This window comes from Chrysemys picta, chromosome 2 (genome assembly GCF_011386835.1).
Source record: "Chrysemys picta bellii isolate R12L10 chromosome 2, ASM1138683v2, whole genome shotgun sequence".
Classification (NCBI taxonomy): Eukaryota; Metazoa; Chordata; order Testudines; family Emydidae; genus Chrysemys; species Chrysemys picta.
Window position 1 is genome coordinate 87,099,409 of NC_088792.1, and position 22,973 is coordinate 87,122,381.

The window sequence follows — 22,973 nt, forward strand, 5'->3', positions numbered from 1 at the left end:
GCCGAGGTACCTCTGGAAGTTCAGGGGAAGTTTAGATGGAAAGGGGTTGGGGTGGTGGTGACCATATCCCACCCCATTTCACTAGGCACTGACTGGAGCCCCTTCCCATTAGGGAATCAGATGGGGATCCGGGGACCCCGTTGGAAAAAAATAAAACCATCGGGGAAGGGGAATGCAAAGCTAGACATGGGGGAATGGGGTGTGGAAAAACATTAGAGAAACAAAAGCCAGGTAGAAAGAGACGGGAGAACCCCTAGAGAAAGTGGGGGAGAAGGAAGAGAGGATAGAATTAGCCTTGCAGGATAAGGATAACCAGCGTTCATGAGCGGGGGTTGGGCGATCACTGGAACCATGCCATCTGAACGATGGGAGGAGGGACAGTAGGAGCAGTTTGGAGGTCTGGGAGAACAGGAGACCCTGGGTAACCAGGAGGGCAAGAGGTACCAAGAACCCTGCCACAAAACAAAGGGGGCAAGAGTGGGGAGAGTATACCACTGGGTTGCCCCAGCGTGGAGACCTATGGGCTGAGACAGAAAACCAATGGTGGTTTTTGCCGGTGGAGAATGAGCAAACGCCATCAGGGGACCTTGGAAGAGCATCCTGGGGGCAAAGGACGACACCAGGAGAGCATCACATCCAGTAAAGGAGTAAGAATCCAGGGAAGGAGGAACTTTTCTGCCAGACAAGGGGGGAGGTGTGGGACAGTGTGAGAACCAGCAGCTGAACCAGCACTCTGGTTACTGTAAGTCCAACTAATTTCCTTGGAGAAGGGCCTGATTGAGGGAAGCTCGGGTTAATCACGAGATCAGTCTGCGCTGGGGAGAGTTAAGGCGCTAGTTAACCCATTAACTGGAAGAGTAGAAAGGCACACAGGAAGAAAGTGCAAGGGGGTGGGGGGAGAGAGGGAAATGCTAGCAAGACCAAGGTAAAAGGAAATCTCGTAGTGGAGAGATATCTCTCCTTTATGGCAAGGGGTCCTGATGCTGGTATGTCACTGTAAAGATAGTTGCTACATGGGACTGTAAAAGGTGGTGTTTACAAACCAGAGGTGTTAGAGCCAGTAGGAGAGGACATGAGCAGAGACCGGTGTTCAGGATCCGGGCAGTGTGAGTGCCACTGAAAATCAGCTCGCTTGCTGCCTTTGGCACACGTGCCGTGGGTTGCCTACCCCTGTTCTAAAGAATATTGTGAGAGATTGGATGTCCTTTCTTGCATACCAGCAGCACTATCTTCAATTAAAGACAATTCTTATTAAAGATTAGCTAAGCCACTCATACATTCCGTTTTAGGGTATGACGACACTACAAATAAAGGTGTGTTGTGTTCTTTGCTTGGGTTAGCTCACCTGGATTAAAACAGCAGAGAAGACACAGCAACTTGTGTTAGCAGCTCAAGTTCAAGCATAGGCTCCCTCATACATTTTAACATGAGCTGCGATTGCCAGTATTCACTGCTGTTTGAACCCAAGTTAGCTAACGTGAATTAGCTAACCCAAGTTAAGAACCCCTTTTTGTTTAATATGTGTAGACACACGCTTACTCGCTCTCTTCACCAGCATGCACAAAATCACATGAAGCAGCCATAGAACTGAATAAATTAAGCACAACATTGATCCAAGTACTATCATAGCATTTGCCACAGCAGATCCAGCCACTTGTCCATCAATTCCAGTAACCTGCCTCCCACATTGCTAAAACCTGGTAGAAAACACCACATAAGGCATCCAGCTACCTGTGCAATCAAACTGTATCTGTGAGTTTTCTCTTAGCCATAATGAGGTATCATTTTATGTTTGTAATTTTAACTTCACAAAATATTCTAACTCCTGCTCCTTTTCTGATACTTTGGGTACATTGTTCCACTGACACTATTGACACTGAGGAGAATACATTAATTATTAGGCAGCTGGCTGTAATTTTTTGCGCCCCCCCCCCTACCATCCATACTTACCTTTGCAATTGAAGTTTTTCTTTCAGTGCCACTTCATAAATGAACTCTTTATCTTCACAATTAAAAATTATAAAGTCTTCTTCTTCCTTTATCTATTACTTGAGTACCACAGCTATAGAATTGGGATAATAGCTATCCAAATAAGTTATCTTTTACTCTTCAGCAGTTAGAATATAAATACTGTACCGATTTGACTGAAGAATGTGAGTGTGCACCTCAGAATCACACCTCTATCTGTTTAAGATCTTGCAGATAATTTTGCTCACTAGCCAACCTCAGAAACGTCATGGGAAGTAGTGTTTTAACTCATTTTCCGCAGGTGTAAATGACACCCACAAGGTGCTGGCCCATAACCTTTGTGGCTCCCTTTACTCCACACTTCCCCCCCCCCCCCAACAGTCTCTACAAGAGCTCTGCTGTCCTTGCCCATTCCATTAAAGGGAGGCAGAGCGCAGTATTTGGTGCTGGGCTCCAAGACCGAGCCTCTCCCCCTCCTCCCCTCCGATTAGCAGGGCCGGCTTTAGGCCAAATCCACCAATTCCCCTGAATCGGGCCCCGTGCCTAAGAGGGCCCCGCGCCCAGTGGCAGAGGCGCCAGTGTGGGGGCAAGTGGCCGAGAATCCCTTCCCTGGCTAGAGGCTCCTTTTTAATTTTTACTCACCCGGCAGCGCTCCGGATCGTCAGCGGCACTTCGGCGGCGGGTCCTTCACTCACTCCGGGTCTTCGGCAGCACTTCAGCGGCAGGTCCTTCAGTGCCACCGAAGACCTGGAGCGAGTGAAGGACCCACCGCCGAAGACTAGGAGCGCCGCCCGGTGAGTACAAGCCCCACGTGTTTGTTTACGTGGTTTTTGTTTTTTAGTCATCCCTGCTGGGGCCCCGTCGAAACTGTTCGAATCGGGCCCCGCACTTCCTAAAGCCGGCCCTGCCGATTAGATTATCTGCATTGCCCAGTGTGAGGTGCTAATAAAGAGGTAACTGAAGCCGATGATACTCTAAATAGTCCAGATAGTGCAAAGGACAGAAAGTCTGTTCTCCCGGTGGAAGCATGTGTAACTCCCCCTTTCCTCCCTGGGTTACTCGGGAGCAGGCAACACTCACCTGTGTGCCTGGACGCCTGATGTTGTTGACATTAAAGGAGATCCTGGGTATCCCAGTGGTGATGTTGGATAGGTGGGTATCCTCTATCCACCCCTCTGCTGCAGTCCCTTTACTCCTAAACACTCAGTGGTGTGCCTTGGGAACCTCCAGGAATAAACCTATTCTAATAATAATAATAATCTGTGGGATGGGTCTAACTCAAACATACCAATTATAAGTAATATACATCCAAGATACTTAAATTTGAGTTTTCACACCTTTCCTTAACAACTTAAAGAAACAGGATATAACAGACTAAAATTAAATGTCACTACTAATTTAAATCCATGGGGGGCAGTTGAATAAAATCAAATAACAAATATAGGATACAGTGATAAATGAAACTTATGTAACTGGTATTTACACTGCCACCAGTTGCCCCACTCCAGAGTGTACACTCCTCTGGATTTCAGAGTCCTAGACACTTGCTGCGTGGGCACACTTGAAGATCTGCAGCTGGAGACAGCACTCTGTTGGTTCTGTGTATCAGTCCAGCCAAGGCAACAAGCTGCACAACCCCTCTGATAACTGGAGCTGGCCCCACCAAATGTCAGCAGCTCGGGGGCCTGGTTCAATGGGAAGATCACTCTGCCTCTCCTCAGACTCAGTCTCTCTGCTGTGCCCCTTCCCTTGCAAGTACTTTCCCAAACAAGAGTGGGGGTTACTCACAATTCCTTCACGGCAGGCCCACCTCCGTCAGCTCCAGGCACAGCAATAGTCTCTCCCCGGCTCCAGTGAAGCCACCAACCATCTCTGAAGCTCCCTGCTCGATCAAAGCTCCTGCAGGCTCTCAGCAGCAGCTTCTGGCTTCCTGGCTGTAGTCAGCAGCAGCTCCTAGTGTGTATAATACTCCTGGGGGAATTCGGCACCAAAAATTTAAAATTATGTGCACAATATTTTAAAATTCTGCAAATTTTATTTGTCAATAAATAAATGTGGCTCCAGCATGGTAGTGGGGAGCACAGGCCACTGGCTGAAGCTCCCACCTCCTGTGGCACAGGGACTCAGCGGTGAGGCTGCACCTGACTCTGACACAGTGCAATGGCCTGGCCTGCCCCAGAAACACCCTGGGGCCCTGCCCCTCTGCGCCAGGCGCACTAGGTGTGGGTGGGCAGGCTCAGCCCAGCAGGATCCCCAAGTGTGGAGGGGGTTGGTGTGGGGTGAGAGGTTTCTGTGGGGGGCAATCTGGGTGCCGGTGGCTCAGTGGGAGATCTGGATGCCCAGGGGCTCGTTGGGGGTTCCGGGTGCAGGGGCAATGGGATTCTGCAGGGGATCCAGGTGAAGGTGATCGGGGCTCAGCAGGGGCGGTCTGTGTGTGGGGAGATGGGGCTCAGCAAGGGGGTCTGGGTGCTGGGGGGACGGGGGTTGATGGGGTGGGAGTCCAGCTGAAGCTGGTTGGGGCTCAGTGGGGTAGCCACATCCAATCCACGATCTGCAAACATGGTGAAGAACACAACGGCTTCGGATGCGGATAGCCATGGATTTGCGGGGCTCTACTTGTTCCATCTCTTCAGGCGGGCAGAATTCAATGATTGTTAGTGCTTTTGCTGTGTCTGGATCGCCGCTCTTCTCAGGCTCATTGCAGGGTACTTCTGTATTCAGCTGCCAGCAATGAGAAGAGACCTTGCGATAGCCACGGAACATATTTTATGGCAGTTTTAATAAGAAGGTGAACAAGGCAATCATAGTTTTCTGAGATCGGCTTAATACGATGTATCCCGTCTTCAGCTTCTACGGTAAATATGCAACCCCGTTCACTTTGCGGAAATTCCGGTGTGGTTAAAAGCATTGATTTAGTCAGCAGAACTCCAAAGCCAACATGTAGAATAATGGGGCAGTGTTAGCTGCAAGGAAAGTTTCCAAGCACTATTCGTGAAGCTCACAGAAGTACCTTGTAATTCTCTTTCGTCAGAAAAGAGAGGTCAGGGTTATGTTCAGTATTCCATCTGCCTGAGCAAAAAGTCCCAGGCTGCGTAGGTGAATGCCTAAGAACTTGGCCGAATGTGTGACTGGGGTGTGTGAAAGAGAAAAATCAATATTGCCGCCATCTGCCTAGGCCCTCGGTGGACATGATGGGTAATTATGCCTGTTGCTATGAAAAGGAACGTATGGTATTATCCTTCTGCCAGGTGGAGCCAGAAGCAACCAGGCTGGGTTCAATATCGAAGGGGTCCTTTCCATTGATACAACACAGAACTGGCTCGAACTCTCACCCAGTAACCTGGGAAATTTACATACCACCCCATGGCGCCTCTGAGAGACAATACTTCCCCACTCGCAAGCAGAGTCTGAGTGTAGAAAAGAAACTTAATAAAAGGAGGGAAGTAACTCGGTGTTAATTTGGGAAAACATCGCAAATAGGGTTCATAAACATAAACCATGAGTAAAAGACCCACCCCTCAAGTAAGTTGGGCAGTGTCCTTTTCCCCTCAGGTTCTTAAGTCCAGCAACCCAAAAGTTCCTTTCATGTGCCCAACTTTTCTCTGCACCCCACTCACAGTTGCTGTCCTTGGCCAGTGCAGACCCAGAGTTCAGAGATGCATCTGCAGAGTTCACCTTCTTCCCTGGGTGGGGTAAAGGGGTAACTTACTTGCTCTGGTGCTCAGGCACTCGCTCGCCGCCCCTCTCTGCTACTCGCCTATTGACTCCTTCTCTCTCTCTTCCCCCTCTTCTCCCAACAGGGGAGGGTTTAAAAAGGTCTCAGGCAGCCCTTAGTTGGAATCAGCTGATCCTAATTGACCTCAGGTAACTTGCTCTCTGCTGTGGGTACGAGCACCATTACCTGATCTCCCACCTGGAATTTTCGGATCGTCGCTCGGCGATTGTAATATGTCTGTTGGGCCCCTTGCACCCTCTCCATGTGTTCCTGCACTATGGGGGCGACTTGGGCTATCCTGTCTTTCATCTGCAGCACATACTTGATGATGTTTCTCCCTGGGTTCGGCTGTTCTTCCCAACCCTCTTTGGCAATGTCCAGTATGCCACAGGGGTGGCGACCATACAACAGCTCGAATAGGGGAAACCTAGTTGAAATCTGAGGAACTTCCCTTATAGCAAACATTAGGCACGGCAGCAGGGCATCCCAGTTCCTCCCGTCCTGGCTCACCACCTTTCGTATCATGTTCTTTAATGTTCTATTAAAGCATTCGACGAGGCCATCAGTCTGCAGGTGCTAGACTGAGGTTCTTATGGTCCATATGTGGAGCATCGCACATATGGACCATAATTTAGACACAAAGGGCGTTCCTTGATCCATCAGGATTTCTTTGGGTATCCCGACTCTAGAGAAAATTTGGATTAATTCCTTAGCTATGGTCTTGGACAGGGTGTTTCATAGGGGTATGGCCTCAGGATATCGGGTGGCATAATCTAGCACAACCAGTATGTGCTGATGGCCCCAGGCTAACTTCTCCAGTGGGCCTATTAGGTCTATAGCTATTTGCTCAAATGGGACTTTAATAATTGGCAGAGGTACCAAAGGGGCCCTTAAGTGTGGTCGGAGGCCATGTAAGTGGCATTCAGGATAGGAGGCTTAATATCCTCAGACCACCGCATAAATTCCGGGCCAAAAAAAACCTGCAGAATTCAATCGAGGGTTTTAACTACCCCTAGATGCCCCCTGAACAGATGGCTGTGGGCTAGATCCAGCATGCCCCTCTGATGCGTCTGCGGTACTAAGAGCTGTTCCACGACTTGCTCTTGGACCCGGACTACTCTGTATAGCAGATCCCTCTTTATCATATAAAATGGCTCTGTGCCTTTGGCTCTCTCTTCCACAGTGACCCTATTCACCTCAACTACTTCTTTGTGAATATTGTTATATATTGGATCAATGGCCTGATCCTAACCAAAATTCTCCTGCAAGGGTCCCATTTGCCCAAACTCAGGGGGATCTATTTCCGTCTCCCTCTTGAGGGGGGTCCCTGGGGAACTGGGTCCAGCTGCTGGTTCGTCGATCCCCTGCATAATACCCTTGTCAGTTGGGCCAACTCTTTCCCCTACGAGTGTAGGCTTCTGGTTCTGGGCCAAGATTCTTGTTCCCCTCTTCTTATCTGCCCTCCTTTCTCGCCAAGTCTTTCTGGGCTTCCTGGGGGAGAGAACAAATCCTGGGCAAATTCATGGAAGACCCGGCGGGTGCTAACTATCAGGGTCATCCCATTGCTCTCGGGATTGTTACCTTCTTCTGACCCCTCTCCAGGGAGTAGGCTGTCAAACCCTAGGAAGTCTCATCCTATGAGGACTGGATATAGGAGCTTTGGGACCACCCCCACCATCACCTTAGTTGGGTTTCCCAGGACTTCTATTTTTACCAGGATGGTCGGGTAGTAATTGACATCCCCGTGTACACAGGATATTCCTGTGCGCTTGGCCCGGGATAGTTGGTCTTGCCCGACCAGCTTTCCCGAGACCAGTGTGACTGCACTTCCCAAGTCCACTAACGCGGTGGTCTCTACGCCATTCATTTTAACTGGTCTAGTATACCTATGTGGGACCATCACAATCCCTACTAGATTTATTAGGTCGCATGGTCCTCCTAGATCTCCCAGGTCACATTGCATGGGCTCTTTTAGGTTCAGGCATTGGGCAGCTATATGCCCTATTTCCCCACATGCATAACATCTATACCCTGCTCGAGGCAGCCCCCTATTTTTCGAGCTGTTGGGCCTTACCTCCTGAGTTTTTATCCCCAAGTCCCTCCGCGATCTCTGACCGCTCTTCAGCTTCCTTCCTCCCCTCCATAGTTCTGCCTGGGGCTACAGCAACTCGGGCCCTTGGCGCAGGGACTTGCCTCCTATTCCGGTGCATTCCTTCCCCAGTGGTCCAAGAAAGTTCTTGGGCCACTAGGTGTCTCTCTACGAGGGCAACTAGCTTGTCATAGGAGGAGGGATCATTTTGACTGACCCATCCTTATATGTCCAGTGGTAACCCTCTCCCATACCTGTCCAAAACTATGATTTCCACAATTTTCTCCGGGCCATGGGTCTTGGGGCATAACCATTTCCAGTCTAGGTGGATCAGGTCAAACAGCTGGGACCTTGGCGCTTTACTGTCCCGGTATTTCAACTCGTGGAACCACTGGGCCCTTATCTAATGCATCCAAGGATGCTGAGGGAGTTGGCTGATGTGATTGCAGAGCCATTGGCCATTATCTTTGAAAATTGTGGCAATTGGGGGAGGTCCCAGACAATTGGAAAAAAGCACATATAGTGCCCATATTTTAAAAAGGGAAAAAAAGAGAACCCGGGAAACTACAGACCAATCAGCCTCACTTCAGTCCCCGGCAATCATGGAGCAGGTCCTCAAGGAATCCATTTTGAAGCACTTGGAGGAGAGGAAAGTGATCAGGAACAGTCAACATGGATTCACCAAGGGAAAGTCATGCCTGACCAACCTGATTGCCTTCTATGATGAGATAACTGGCTTTATGGATATGGGGAAAGTAGTGGATGTAATATATCTTGACTTTAGCAAAGCTTTCGATACAGTCTCCCACAGTATTCTTGCCAGCAAGTTAAAAAAGTATGGATTAGATGAATGGACTATAAGGTGGATAGAAAGCTGGCTAGATTGTCGGGCTCAACGGATAGTGATCAACAGCTCGATGTCTAGTTGGCAGCCGGTATCAAGCGGAGTGCCCCAGGGGTCAGTCCTGGGAACGGTTTTGTTCAACATCTTTATTAATGATCTGGATGATGGGATTAATTGCACCATCAGCAAGTTTGCAGATGACACTAAGCTGGGGGGAGAGGTAGATACGATGGAGGGTAGGGATAGGGGTCCAGAGTGAGCTAGACAAATTGGAGAATTGGGCCAAAAGAAATCTGATGAGGTTCAACAAGGACAAGTGCAGAGTCCTGTACTTAGGAAGGAAGAATTGCATGCAACGCTACAGGCTGGGGACCGACTGGCTAAGCAGCAGTTCTGCAGAAAAGGACCTGGGGATTACAGTGGATGAGAAGCTGGATATGAGTCAGCAGTGTGCCCTTGTTGCCAAGAAGGCCAACGGCATATTGGGCTGTATTAGTAGGAGCATTGCCAGCAGATCGAGGGAAGTGATTATTCCCCTCTATTCGGCACTGATGAGGCCACACCTGGAGTATTGCGTCTAGTTTTGGTCTCCCCACTACAGAAGGGATGTGGACAAATTGGAGAGAGTCCAGCGGAGGGCAACGAAAATGATTAGGGGGCTAGGGCACATGACTTACGAGGAGAGGCTGAGGGAACTGGGGTTATTTCATCTGCAGAAGAGAAGAATGAGGGGGGATTTGATAGCAGCCTTCACCTACCTGAAAGGGGGTTCCAAAGAGGATGGAGCTAGGCTGTTCTCAGTGGTGGCAGATGACAGAACAAGCAATGGTGTGCAGTGGGGGAGGTCTAGATTGGATATTGGGAAACACTATTTCACTAGGAGGGTGGTGAAGCACTGGAATGGGTTACCTAGGTAAGTGGTGGAATCTCCATCTGTAGCGAAGCGTGACTCACCCCTGTGGCGCCTCCTGCTGGTTCAGTATAGGAATTAGCATTCCAGCCATTGGAGTGCCCTCTGCAGGGCAATGTCCCGCTGTCGCTGGCCCCGTGTCCCTCCCAGACCCTGGTGCCCCTCTTCCTTGGGTGCTGCCCCCTGGCAGTACCCCCACTCTCTGGGCTCCCCTCCCAGGGGAATTCCCACCCTCTATCCCCACCTTGCCTCAGTGTTCACTGCCAGGTCCTCATCTGGCCCCCGCACTCTGGGGCAGACTGCAGTCCATATCACTCATCATCGGCAAGGGGGGTTTGAACCTGCTGCCTCCACCTACCCCTAGGCTGCACCTCTGCAACCCCAGTACCTTTTCAGGCCTTTGGCTAGGCCTGCAGCCTGGGGGGTTTCCAGGTGGGAGCTCCCTGGCTCCCTTGCCCTATTCCCCAGCACTGCTCTACTCCGGTACCTTACTCAAGTCCTAAGCAGCCAGGCCCTTCTCTCTCTGCGCCTAGAGAGAGACTGCCTGTGCTCCCAGCCCACAGCCTCTTTATAGGGCCAGCTGCGGCCTGATTGGGGCGTGGCCCAGCTGTGGCCACTCCCCCAATCAGCCCTGGTTTTCCCCTATCACAGCCCTCTCCCAGGGCTGTTTTAAGCCCTTCAGGGCAGGAGCGGGTGGCCACCCCGATACACTATCCTTAGAGGTTTTTAAGGCCCGGCTTGACAAAGCCTTGGCTGGGATGATTTAGTTGATGTTGGTCCTGCTTTGAGAAGGGGATTGGACTAGATGACCTCCTGAGGTCTCTTCCAACCCTAATATTCTATGATTCTGTAGCTATCGTCACACCAAACCTCGCCAGGATCTCCGCCTTCAGCTGGGGGTAATCTGTAGCTGCTTCTGTTGTCATATCAAAATACGCCTTCTGGTCCTCCCCACACAGAAAATGAGCAAAGATACTGGCCCACTGGTCTTGGGGCCAGGCCTCCCTCAGGGCCATTCTCTCGAACGCGAGGAGATATGCCTCTACGTTGTCGTCCACCGTCTTCTTCTGTAAGTAGCTGCTTGCCCACAGGGGCCGGTCCCATGGGGGCTGTGCGTCAGAATGGTCAGAGGCTTTAGCCAGTTCACAGCCTCATGCAGGGTGGCTTGATCCTGGGCTGTCTGGCTCATCAGTAATTGATTCATCTCCTGCTGTATTCGCACTGATTCCTGCTGGGTAGCCATCTGAACCCTGGTAGCCTCTTGGTGGTCTGCACCAACGCCTTCACTACCTCCTCCATTTATTTTTTCTTCTTGTTGGCGTGATTTGCCCTGCCCTGAGATGGTTCACAACGAAGTCTCACTGAAACATCCCGCCCCTGACACCATGTGTGGCAAAGCACCTTCTCGGTCTCACCAGCCTGCGCTGTTTTTAGCCTTGGTGAGACGGGCTTGGGGTAAAACCAGGGCCATCTCTAGTCATTTTGGTGCCCTACGCAGCGCCCCCCCCCAGGGGGGGATGTGTGGGGCCCCAGGCCTCCTCGGGGGGCGGGCCCCAGGCCTCCATGGGGGGTAGGAGCAGGTTTGGGGAGCAGGGGGGAAACCACCACCAGCACGAGCTGGTGGAGTGGAGCGGGTTGGGGCCTGATCACTCCACTTCCTGCTGCCCGGTGAGTGCAGGGCAGACCCGACCCCGTACTCACGGGGCAGCGGGAAGTGGAGCGACCTGGCCCCAGCCCACTCCACTCTGCTCTCCTGGCTCCCAGCCTTGGGGGCAGGGGAACCATCCCCCAGCACTCACCGGCGGTGCAGCTGGGATCCGGCGGCGCAGAGCGGGCTGGCTCACTCAACTTACCTTAGGGTTACCATATGTCCGGATTTTCCCGGACATGTCCGGCTTTTTGGGCTTCAAATCCCTGTCCGGGAGGAAATCCCAAAAAGCCGGACATGTCCGGGAAAATAGGGAGGGAGGGGTCGTGGGGCTTGGGTCCGGGCTGTAGCTGCTGGGGCTGGCGGTGCTCGGGCAGGGCTTGTGCCGGGCCGGAGCCGCTCAGTCGGAACCGGGGCCCGAGCCAAGCTGGGCCGGAGCCGCTGGGACCGGGGCCGGGGGTACTCGTCCGGAGCCGCTCAGGCAGAACCGGGGCTGGCGATGCCCGGGCTGCTGGGGCTGGCGGTGCCCGGGCCGCTGGGGCCGGCGGTGCCCGGGCCGCTGGGGCTGGTGGTGCTCTGCCAGGGCCGTTGCCGGGCCGGAGCCGCCGGTGCTCGGCCGCCGGCCAGCGATGCTCAGCCAGGGCCGGGGCCGGGGCTGCCGGGACCAGGGCGGGCCAGAGCCACTTGGCCGGAACCAGGGCCGGCGCCCCAGGGCCCAAGCCAAGCTGGGCGGGAGACGCTGGGGCCAGAGCCTCTTGGCCGGGGCCGGCCGGCCGCTGGAGGGAGCCACTCGGCTGGGGGGGCCGGACTGGCCGCACCTCCTCGCACCCCACCACCGCCCCAGCCCCAGCTTACCTGCTGCCTCCCTGTTTCAGGCTTCCCATGAACATTTGATTCGCGGGAAGCAGGGGAGGGGGAGGAGCAGGGGGCGGAGCGTTCGGGGGAGGGGGCGGAGACTTTGGGGAAGGGGCGGGGGTGGGGCAGAGTTGGGGCGGGGCGGGGCCCCGTGGAGTGTCCTCCTTTTTTAAAATTAAAATATGGTAACCCTAACTTACCCCCACCGGTGAGTGCAGGTCGCCCGACTCCTTCTGCAGTCCTCAGGGGAAGAGCTGGGGTCTGGGACGGAGCAGGGGTGGGAAGAGGCAGGGCGGAGGCGGAGCAGGGGCTGGAGCAACACGCAGCTGTGTAGGGCACCAGGAAGTTTGGTGCCCCAAATTTCCTGGTGCCCTATGCAGCTGCGTACTTTGTGTATGGGTAGGTATGGCCCTGGGTAAAACAGTCCCTCTTGGCTGCACAGGGGCAGTCCGTCCTTCTCTCAGCCAGTCTTTTGGGCTTATTTTTCTCCCTTATGGGAGGGAATGCAGCCTCCCCTCCTGGTGAGGCTCGCTCTCTTGCTGCTACTCGCCTACTGGCAGCTTGACTCCTTTTCTCTCTTCTCCCCTCCTCTCCCAACAGGGGAGAGTTTAAAAAGGTCTCAGGCAGCCCTTATGTAACCCTTCTGCCCGTCTGAGTTGGCAGCAACAAGGGCCGCGTTCAGTATCTAGGGGTTCTGTTTTAATAACACAGTGCAAAACCGTCTCGAGCCCCCATCCAGTGACCTGGGACAATTACATACCACCCCCCCGGGCGCCTCTAAGAGGCAATACTTCCCCTCTTGCAAGCACGGAGTCTGAGTGTAGCAAAATCCTTTTAATAAAGGAGGGAAACAATGCAGCATTATGTTGGGGAAACACCACAAACAGGATTCATAACACAAACCATGAGCAAAAGACCCACCCCCAAGTAAGTTTGGCAGTATCCTTTTCCCCTCAGGGTCGTAAGTCCAGCAACCCAAAAGATCACCCAAAGTCCCAAAAGTCCAACACCCCAAAAGTCTCTTGAGTCCAGCAACCCAAAAATCACCCAAAAGTCCAACAACCCAAAAGTCTCTGTCCCTGGTCAGTGCAGCCCCAGAGTTCAAAAGTTTATCTGCAGAGTTTTACCTCCCAGCCTGGGGGTTGGGGGGCAGCACAGCAGTGTTAAGGGGCACCTTACGTGGTCCGAGGCCGACTGCCCTGCCTCTCCATGGGGTTCTGCTGCAGCCTTCACCACGAGCCACTCCAGCCGCTCCACTCTGCCAGCTGTCCCACGAGCCGCTCCAGTTGTCCCACAAACTGTTCCGCTCCGCCAGCCACTCAGCAACATAGCTTCAGCCCCCCACCCCAGCACTCAGTAACTTTAGCTCTTTAGTGATTTTAGCTTGTAGTAGGTGAGGCTCAGTGCTGGTGCACCATTGGCCCAACATGAATTCAGCTGAGCTGTCTGTACCTAAACTCTCAAAGGAATTAAAATTAGTTCTGATATTCCACAGCAGAGAAAGAAGAAAACAGTACAATTGGAAGTCTAGGCCCTCAAAAGGGGCCTATGCTATCAGGTACAAGTACCTATCCCCAGCCTCTCTCCATTCACTGGGAGTTGGAACCCATGTCCCTTGTCTAGCGAGTGCTACTTAGTTGATGGCAAGTTCCTCTGTCATAAAACAGTTTCATTGTCCTTGATTCACATAATCAGGGTAACAACACTTTATTCTTCCTGCCCCAATAACAAAGAAACTGGGGATCCCACAGCAGCCAAAGTGACCATTTGGGCTGCTGTGGGTTCATGCTAGGCAGAGTGGGTGTGCCTATGCAAACAAGATTAGCCCCTGAAGTTCTTTTCCACAACTCGCCACAATTCACCACCAGATGTCTGGGTAGAGCTCATCCACTCCAGACAGCATAACATATGGCATAGTCGTGGCAGGATTCACATGCCACAAGTCAACTGGATTTACAGATCATAACCCAGTGCTGTCAAAAGTTTAAACTTGATATTGAGAGTTTTAAATGTTCACGATTCGTCACACAATAAGTGAATCAGAGTCATATGATTGTCTTGAGAAAAAAAGACCTTGAAAAGTTATGTAAGGACAGGGGACTATCCCATGAAAAGAAAACCCCATATCTGGAACTGAGAGCTTTGCTCATAAGCTCTGACCAGGCGTCCAAGGACCTTCCTGCCCCAGGTGACACAGAGACCACTGCAATGGAACTGGCCCAACTGCAGCATCTGAGAGCCCGAGAGGACAGGAGCACAAGAACCTGATGGCAGAAGGGAAACCAAAAAAGTCAAGGCAGCAGAAGAGAGAGCCTGATGGAAGCTCAAGCAATACAGCTCAAAATACTGGAACAGTAAAAAGAACTTCTCCATCTAGTGAGCACCCAACCACACAACACTAGGGAGTGGGAGAAAATCTGCCCAATTAATCTAGAGACTGATGGTATAGAAGAGTTCCTGTCCACCTTTGAGACACTGTGTGGGATCCACAAGATCCCAGCGAGTAAGTGAATCTTGGTCAGATTAATGGGGAAGGCGAGACAAGTTTTTAAGGACATGGAGGAGGGTGATGCTATGGTGTATAAGAAATTTTAAGCAAAGGTAAACCTGAAAGGTTTACGATTACCCCTGAAGCCTATCGATTGAAGGATAGAAATCCTAAAATGTTTGACCATATCACTCATGTTGAATATGTGCATAAAATGTGTAATTTTATGAGAAAATGGATAATGGTGGTGGGGGCAGAAGGTGATAATGAAAAACTGTTTGCTCTGACCTCTCATCTAGTCAGTGACATCAATGGAATAAAACAGGTGTGTGAGGACACTCTGTCCCATTGGCCTTAACATATAGTACAACACAACACGGAAAAGAATGATACTGCTGAATACCATGCAGCGTTTGCAGTATTCTCTCGGCACAATTTGTATTTCATGACTATGGTCTGATGCTGTTGTTATTACTCAGGCAAAACTCCCATCGAAGCCAGAATTATCCACACCTCTGAGTAACATACTAACCTAACCCCCAGTGTCGACAGGCTAGGTCAATGGAAGAATTCTTCTGTCGATCTAGTTACCACCTCTCAGGGAGATGGATTAACTACAGTGACAGGAGAACCCCTGGTGTGGCCAGCGCTATGTCAGCAGGCGAGCTTCTCCCACTGACCCAGTACCACTGCTCATGGAAGTGGTTTTATTATGTCAATGCGAGAGCTCTCTCCCATTGGCATGGAGCGGTTACACAAGTAATATTCTTACAGCAGTGGTACAGCTGTGGCACTGTAAGCTCCCTAGTGTAGACATGGCCTTAGTGAATGCACTGATGTTTACTTGCTCCAATTTACTGCCATGCATTGTAGTACTAGGCATGAACTAAACATGTTGCAGTGGAAGGAAGAAATTATGGCTGAGAAAATTTTAGCCCAAGCCAGATTGTACCACATGTTGGCCTGAACCTGAAGACGGTCATTTATAACATTAAAAATAAGAATGGTTTCTAAAAACATTTTAAAGGAATTTTTGCACCTTGGATAAAAGGGTAACTAACATGTCACACCCATGATTTCTAAGGTCTGGTCTACACTACAGACCTATATTGGTATAACTATGTCACTCAGGGGTGTGAAAAATCCACACACCCCCTGAGTGACATAGTTATAGTGACCTACACACCTGTGTAGACAGTGCTATGTCAGCGGGAGTGCTGTGTGTTATGACAGTGCTATGTGCTGTGAACACCAGGAGTGCAATGGGGGTGGGGAGGGGCTATTCATCACCACGCTGACCCCTGACTCCTCCTTGTAGAAGTGACATGTCTGCAGCTGTGCACCAGAGGCAACTACTTGCCTCCCTTGCCTTCTGCTGTGCCTGCTACAGCTCTTTGAGTTTTACACGGCACTGGTGCTTGAGTCCCTATTATAGCCCTTCCCCTCCATGCCCCAAGCAAGTTCCTGCGACTGGAGTGGAGTTGTACCTGCACATGCAAGGGCAATACTATCTCAGGGCTATGATGTTTAATTTTTGCACCTCTGGGCTTGGCAGGTCATCTTCCGCGCCCCCCTTGCGGGCTGGAGGCGGCGGAGCAAGGAACAAGGACCGGCGCTCCCATGACTCCGGATCAGTTTCCCCACGTGGGTGCAGAAAAGGGGTACAGGAGGGAGGTACAGGGAGAGGGGTGCAGGTGGGGATGAGTGCTCTCTGGCTGCCCAGCCAGTGTTTAATTTTTGCAGGGGCTTGCCTCTTTCATACATAGGCTATGAGCTGCAGACAGCTGCTTTCCCGGTTTCAAGATCTTATATTCCGTCTCCCCTCTGTATACAGAGAAAGGGAAGGTGATATAGATCAAGACAGGCAGCAAAATCCCCCATGCGCCTATCCATGCAGTTAAAGCAGCCAAACAATTTAGCTTAATACTTTGTACTTTATTAAAAAGAGTAAAAAAATAACTTTATTGAGACCTGCTATACAAATACAAAGCTGTTGATTAGAGTTTACAGGTGCAAAGAGGCTAATTGAGTGTGATGAACTAACATAAGGCTACTGGATGGACACACTAGATTTGGGTAATTAGGATTTCTGGATAAAGGGAATTTGGATAATTGGAATTATACTATAAAACCAAGCTCATAAATTAGGTTGATAGTTACATGTCTCATACATGTCCATAGGTCCCTGAGCACTTGAGTGAGGTGTAGGATTAAAAATAATAATATTGATAACAGCCTGGTTCTCCTTGTAAGGTAGCATATTATATATCTGAGCTCAAATTAATACATTTAAGGACACCAAAATTATAACATTGTCTGAGCTTTTATACCACAGTCATTTATTATGGTAACTGAGAATTTTAATGGAAAGCAAAGTTCTCCCAGCTACAGTGTGAAATAATGTATTTACTGAGCTACTTGGAGTATTTTCTTTCAAAGTCACTCATACTTATATCACAACAAACACATCCTTGAATGGTTGTATTTGGCCCATTCTATTTTATGTGACAGGGTCAATAACAGAAGAACGCGAGAACTGGGTGCGCATAGAAGAGATACTATAGTGACTCGGAAAGACATTGTGGTCTTTGCAAGTCAATAAAAATCATGCATGTTTTCTGAATATTTCATGAAGGTATTTCTTGAACTTTTCACCTACAAAAGCGTAGATCACTGGGTTCAGGCAGCAGTGGATGAAGGAGATGGTTTCAGTCACCTGCAGGGCAGGGTCTAGGCTTTTGCTCGTCTCGCAGTCATCTATGATGAGCAGGCTTCGCAAAGAGTCCAGAAAAAGCGCAATGTTGAAGGGTGCCCAGAAGAGGAAAAACACAACTACAACAACGAAAACCAGCTTCATTGCTTTATACTTGTTTCAGTTCACGCATCTCTGCAGATTTTTCATGATGCGGGAGTAGCAGAAAATGAGAGTGCCAAGCGGGATCAAGAGGCCCAAAACATTGACGTTAGAATTGGTTCAAAGTTTCCAAGTAGCCCTATAATCTTGGTAATAAGGAGCACACTTCACACTGCCATCTTCATTAAGTTCTTGGATAAAGAAAATATTTGGTATTGAAGCTAAATTGGCCACTGACCAAATGGCGAGGCTTATAACAATGCTGAGCAGGGTTGTTCGAACTTTCCGAGCGTAGACCACGTGGACGATGGCTAAGTACCTGTCTATGCTCATGAGGGTTATGAAGAATATGCTGCTGTAGAAGCCAATGTAGTAAACTCCACATATTGTTTTACACATTGCATTTCCAAAAGTCCATTGGTCTGAAGCATAATGAGCCAGGAAGGGGAGGGAGAAAACAAAAAGCAGGTCAGCGATGGCGAGGTTCAGCAAATACACATCAGTCATGCTGGTCAGTTTCTTGCAAAGTATCAGAATGCAAATGACCAAGCTGTTTCCCACCAAGCCGAACACAAACACCACACAGTAAAGGACTGGAAAAAATACTGGTCCAAAGATCTTGATATTCTCTGTGCTGCAGACGGAGCCCAACTCAGGATAATAATAATCATCAAAAGTAGAGAGAAGATTGGACTCAGTTGAAGTATTCATCATGAGGTGACCTGTTTAAGAGCACAGAATTTAATACAATCCAACAATCCTATTTTTTAGTAAGTATCTAGGCACAATTCTGCCCTGATACCCCACACAACCCCACTGAAGTCAACAGGGTTGCACAGGCTGTAAAGGAGTAGAATTTGGTTCTGAGGACAGGCTAGCCTGTTCAGGTAAAGGAACACTTTGGCCTGTGACATTATCTAATTAAAATATAATCATGCAAATCATTATTTCTACCACAGTTATATACTTGCAACAAATTATGTAGTGTAACACATGGCCTGTATGCTCAAAAGGTCAGTTATACTTTCCTCCCCCCTCCTCCTCCCTTTTGTCTCCTCTCCCTCTTTGAAAACCTGTGAAGTGGCTTTCACCCTCCCGCTCCCTCCTGGAATGCTTGTGGAATGAATGGGCTGCTTGAACAGCTGGAAGATCAGAAGAGCTGTGAATGGCTAGTCAACTACAGAAGCAGTTTCTCCTCTGTTGGTGTTCACACTTCAACTGCTAGCAGAGGACCTCACCCTCCCTGATTGAATTAACCTCCAGACTGATTCTTGCCAGCATATTTATATCTGCCCCTGGAAATTTCCATTACATGCATCCGAAGAAGTGGGCATTCACCCATGAAAGCTTATGCTCCAATACATCTGTTAGTCTTAAAGGTGCCACAGAACTCTCTGTTGCTTTTTACAGATCCAGACTAACACGGCTACCCCTCTGATACCAGGTAGACAAGGTGTCTGGAACTCTAATTAGGCAGCGATCACACACCCAGTGCATGGACGCTGCCTGAGGTGGAGTGTGACCAACCAGACGGGGCCAAGTCATCTCTAGTTGCAGGTCATGAGGAGCAGGTCCTTAAAAGGGGAAGAGGCCATGTGCTCAGGAGTGCACTCACAAGCTTGTACCTCCTGTAAAGGCTCTTCGCCCAGACCGCCTGGCCAGTGGTTTGCTGCGTTGCATTTCACTGTGCCTCGAGAAGACTTATCTTCATTGCACCGTCCATCGCTGCGCTGTGGGACACTTACCTTGAAGGATCCTGACATCTCCAGTGCGTGCCTGTCCTGGGAGCGTGAGTATGCGAGTGTGAATGTGACACCCCCCCACACACACACTTCTTTTGAGCTTAGCTATCAGTATAATAAACATGCTGCTTTCTGCCAAACTCTGGTGGGTCATTAGTTCTCCCTAAGTTTACTAGCTGGCCCAATTTCGGGTAACACTACTGGTGGAGAATGCAGGCAACTTAGTGGAGGATTTGACCCAAGAGTAGAGGTTCTCTGATGCCCCCCAGTAGTCTCTTGAGTGGATCTGCCTCGAGCCTGCATAAAAAAGTGGTAGGTTAGCAACCCACTGCAGGGAGAAAAGGACGCCATTGTTGAGTGCCGGTGTAGGGCAAGGGAGAAAATTAGGTGTAAATCCCCTAGTGCCCCCTAATAGCTCCTTGAGCGGATCCAGCTCGAGCCTGTTTAAAAGGTGGTAGGCTACCAACCCCCTGCAGGGAGAAAAGGACGCCACTGCTAAGTATGCCACTGTGGGGCAAGGGGAAAGAAAAGGCGAAGCAGCCCGAGTGAGAAGACACTCCCGCTTGAGGTGTTGTTAGAATGGCTCCAAAAGACAGGGGCAGACCCCTGGATGCCAGGTTCTACCTGGGAGTACTATTCATGCGTTGGAGAAGGAACGGGATATGTGGAAGGTGCAGGCTTTGACCTCTAGCATCCAGGCATCTTCCCTCGCTGTAGCTGCAGTACAAGTGGCGGCAGCAGAGGAGGAGCGGGAGCGGGTGGAAGTAGAGAATGCCGCTCTGAGCCAGGCAGTTACCTGCCTGAAGGATCTGGTCCTGGAGGGGTCCGCCTGGGAGAACAGGGGCCGGGGGGCTTATTCAGCCCGGGTCACTGCCGTTGGGGTGAAAGCCCACGGGGGGTGTGGGACCGTATGATGATTGGGATGGGGATATCTGGTATGATCTGGATCCCCCGGATCCTGACCCTGGATGGCCGGACCCCAGACACTGTGTTGCGGCAGTCCGAAGGGTGGTCCAAAATTATGGGCCTGCGCCCGCAGGGGGCGGGACAGCCCCAAGTACCGGACACACTGTGGCAGAGACCGAGTTGACTCCCGCGCAAGAAATAGAGTTAGAAAAAACCCTGGGTGGCATAGATAAAACCCCAGAGGGAAATGGGTACACCGCGGACAACTCAAACGAGCAGGGTCTGCCATGGTGGGAACACTGTGCTAATTTGTTTCTAAACTTCTATCTTTCAGTCTCCGACCTGGAACATCAGGAGAGCTGGTACCAGCTGAAGAGTTGCAGAAATATCATGGTTATAGTGTCGCGACAAAGTTTGTGTTCAGTGTTCTGTGCTGCATGTTCTGTGTTCCATGTTCTATGTCTGTCTCTGGTGGACGTCCTGTGCTAGCACTGGGTCCAGAGAAAGAGGGGATACTACACTAGACAGGGTAAATGCCTTTTCCTCTCTCAACTTCCCCCATCTCCAACCAAATTATCAATCACATCCACCACTATCCAAAAGCCTTTGGTCCCCAATGCATCAGATTTATTTTTTGTTAGTGTCATAACTATAAAAGGAAGGGTAACAACCCTCCTGTATACAATACTATAAAATCCTTTTACCTGTAAAGGGTTAAGAAGCTCAGGTAACTTGGCTGACACCTGACCCAAAGGACCAATAAGGGGAAAAGCTACTTTCAAATCTTGGGGGGGGGGGGTTTCGGAGGGGGGGGGGAAGGCTTTTGTTTGTGCTCTTTGTTTTGGAGGGTGTTCGCTCTTGGGACTAAGAGGGACCGGACATCAATCCATGCTCTCCAAATCTTTCTGAACAAGTTTCTCATATTTCAAACTTGTAAGTAATAGCCAGGCAAGGCGTATTAGTTTATCTTTGTTTTTCTCAACTTGCGAATGTTCCCTTTGCTAAAGGGAGATATCCCTGTTTTGCTGTAACTTTGAAACTAAGGCTAGAGGGGGTTCCTCTGGGCTCTTTGAATCTGATTACCCTGTACAGTTATTTTCCATCCTGATTTTACAGAGATGATTTTAACCTTTTCTTTTTAATAAAATCCTTCTTTTAAGAACCTGACTGATTTTTCCATTGTCCAAAGACCCAGGGGTTTGGGTCTTTGACCACTTTGTAACCAATTGGTTAGGATATTATTCTCAAACCTCCCCAGAAAAGGGGGTGTACGGGCTTGGGGGATATTTTGGGGGAAGAGGAACTCCAAGTGGTCCTTTCCCTGTTTCTTGTTAAATCACTTGGTGGTGGCAGCGTACCAGGTTTTAACCTAAGCTGGTAGAAATAAGCTTAGGGGGCTTTTATGCGGGTCCTCACATCTGTACCCTAGAGTTCAGAGTGGGGAAGGAACCCTGACAGTTAGGTTCTCTAATAATCATTTTGTCCAGGATCCGCCCTCATGTTTTATCTGTATCCACATCTGCACTGCACCTGTACCAGCACGCTATCACACAGTCTCTCAGGAGGAGCATCTGTGTGCGTGCATTTACTGTATAAGAAAGCTACATGGCTTAATAAATGCACACACTATTATTATTGTTGGTATTATTATTTTAAATATCAATCGTATTATACAACAGGCATCAGATAGTCTTTTACATAAAAATAATAAACATCTCAAGTCAATAACGCTCAAAACCACAAACTGAACTATAAAATAAAAAAGTTGCCCATCTAGTTGTGACATAATGTTATCACACTTACAGCTCAGCAATCCCAGTTTCTCTGCACTACCCACCAGCTCTTTGCTGTAGGGCTGATTTCCCCCCTGCAACGGTTTGTGTGTTTAGGAAATTAGAGGTGTGTTTTCATCCAGACTCCTGCCCTTATCTCTTGGGGTTTGCAGTCTTCTCCCAACAGTGGGAATGTCAGGGGCTGAGAAGGGAGCCTTCACCTCCTTGTCCTGTAACTGTCACTTCTTGCTGTGGTCTGCAATATTCCGTTGATTTAAAGCCCTGCTGAGGTCTCAATCAATAAAGCTGTTTGCTGCAATGTGTTACTGGTGATGTTGAAAAAAAATGCCATAAGTACTAGTTCCTCTGGTGAGCTGGAAAAGTTTACGATTACCCCTATCGATTGAAGTACAGAGATCCTAAAATGTTTGATTACATCACCCATGTTGAATATGTGTAATTTTATGAGACAATGAATAATGGGGGTAGGGGCTGAAGGTGATAATGAAAAACTGTTTGATCTGATGGCCCAGGAGCAATTGCTATGGATAGTTACAGATGAGGTACAAGCAGCCATCTGTGACAAAAAAACCTTCCACCCTTTTGGAGGCTGCAGAAATTGCTGATGAATATGTTAAATCAAGGATTGATGGAGGGCATAAATCCCTGGGGAAAGGAAGTCTCCCTGTTCCCCAGGTTAAGAGGGAAGAGAGGTCTGGGCATAAACTTAATCCCAACTTTGATTTAACAAAACAAAAAACAAAAAAACAAACAAAAAAACAAACCAAGGGAGCCCAGGTTTTAAAACCTCCTACCTTAAGGGAAGGCAGGTAGTCTGCTGTCTCTATAGGGCTCCTGGCCACATAAAACCAAATTGCCCAAAACTTAAAGGAACCCCACGATCCACCCACCCCCCCATGTGAGTGTTGCTACCATAGCTACAAATGTACCAGCAGAGAAGGCGGAAGACCCAGTGAACTATATTAAGACTGAGTCTTGGGAAGGTGGTGAAGAATTTATTAAGGCTACTAAAGTAAATGGCATAGACTGTAAGGAGGGACACAGTGTCCCAAGTCATTAAGCTCAAGGAAAGGTTGGTAAAGAAGGAAGATAAACTCCTTAGTAAGAGTTCAAATATTTTAGCTTTGGCTGAATTTGGTGTAACTGTACTTCTGGGTAAGG

General features: G+C 49.6%; 1 pseudogene; it reads right to left on the reverse strand.

The window, feature by feature from the left end:
- Positions 1 to 16,369: 16,369 nt before the first annotated feature.
- Positions 16,370 to 18,088, reverse strand: LOC101948597 (C-C chemokine receptor type 8-like; annotated as a pseudogene).
- Positions 18,089 to 22,973: the final 4,885 nt, after the last annotated feature.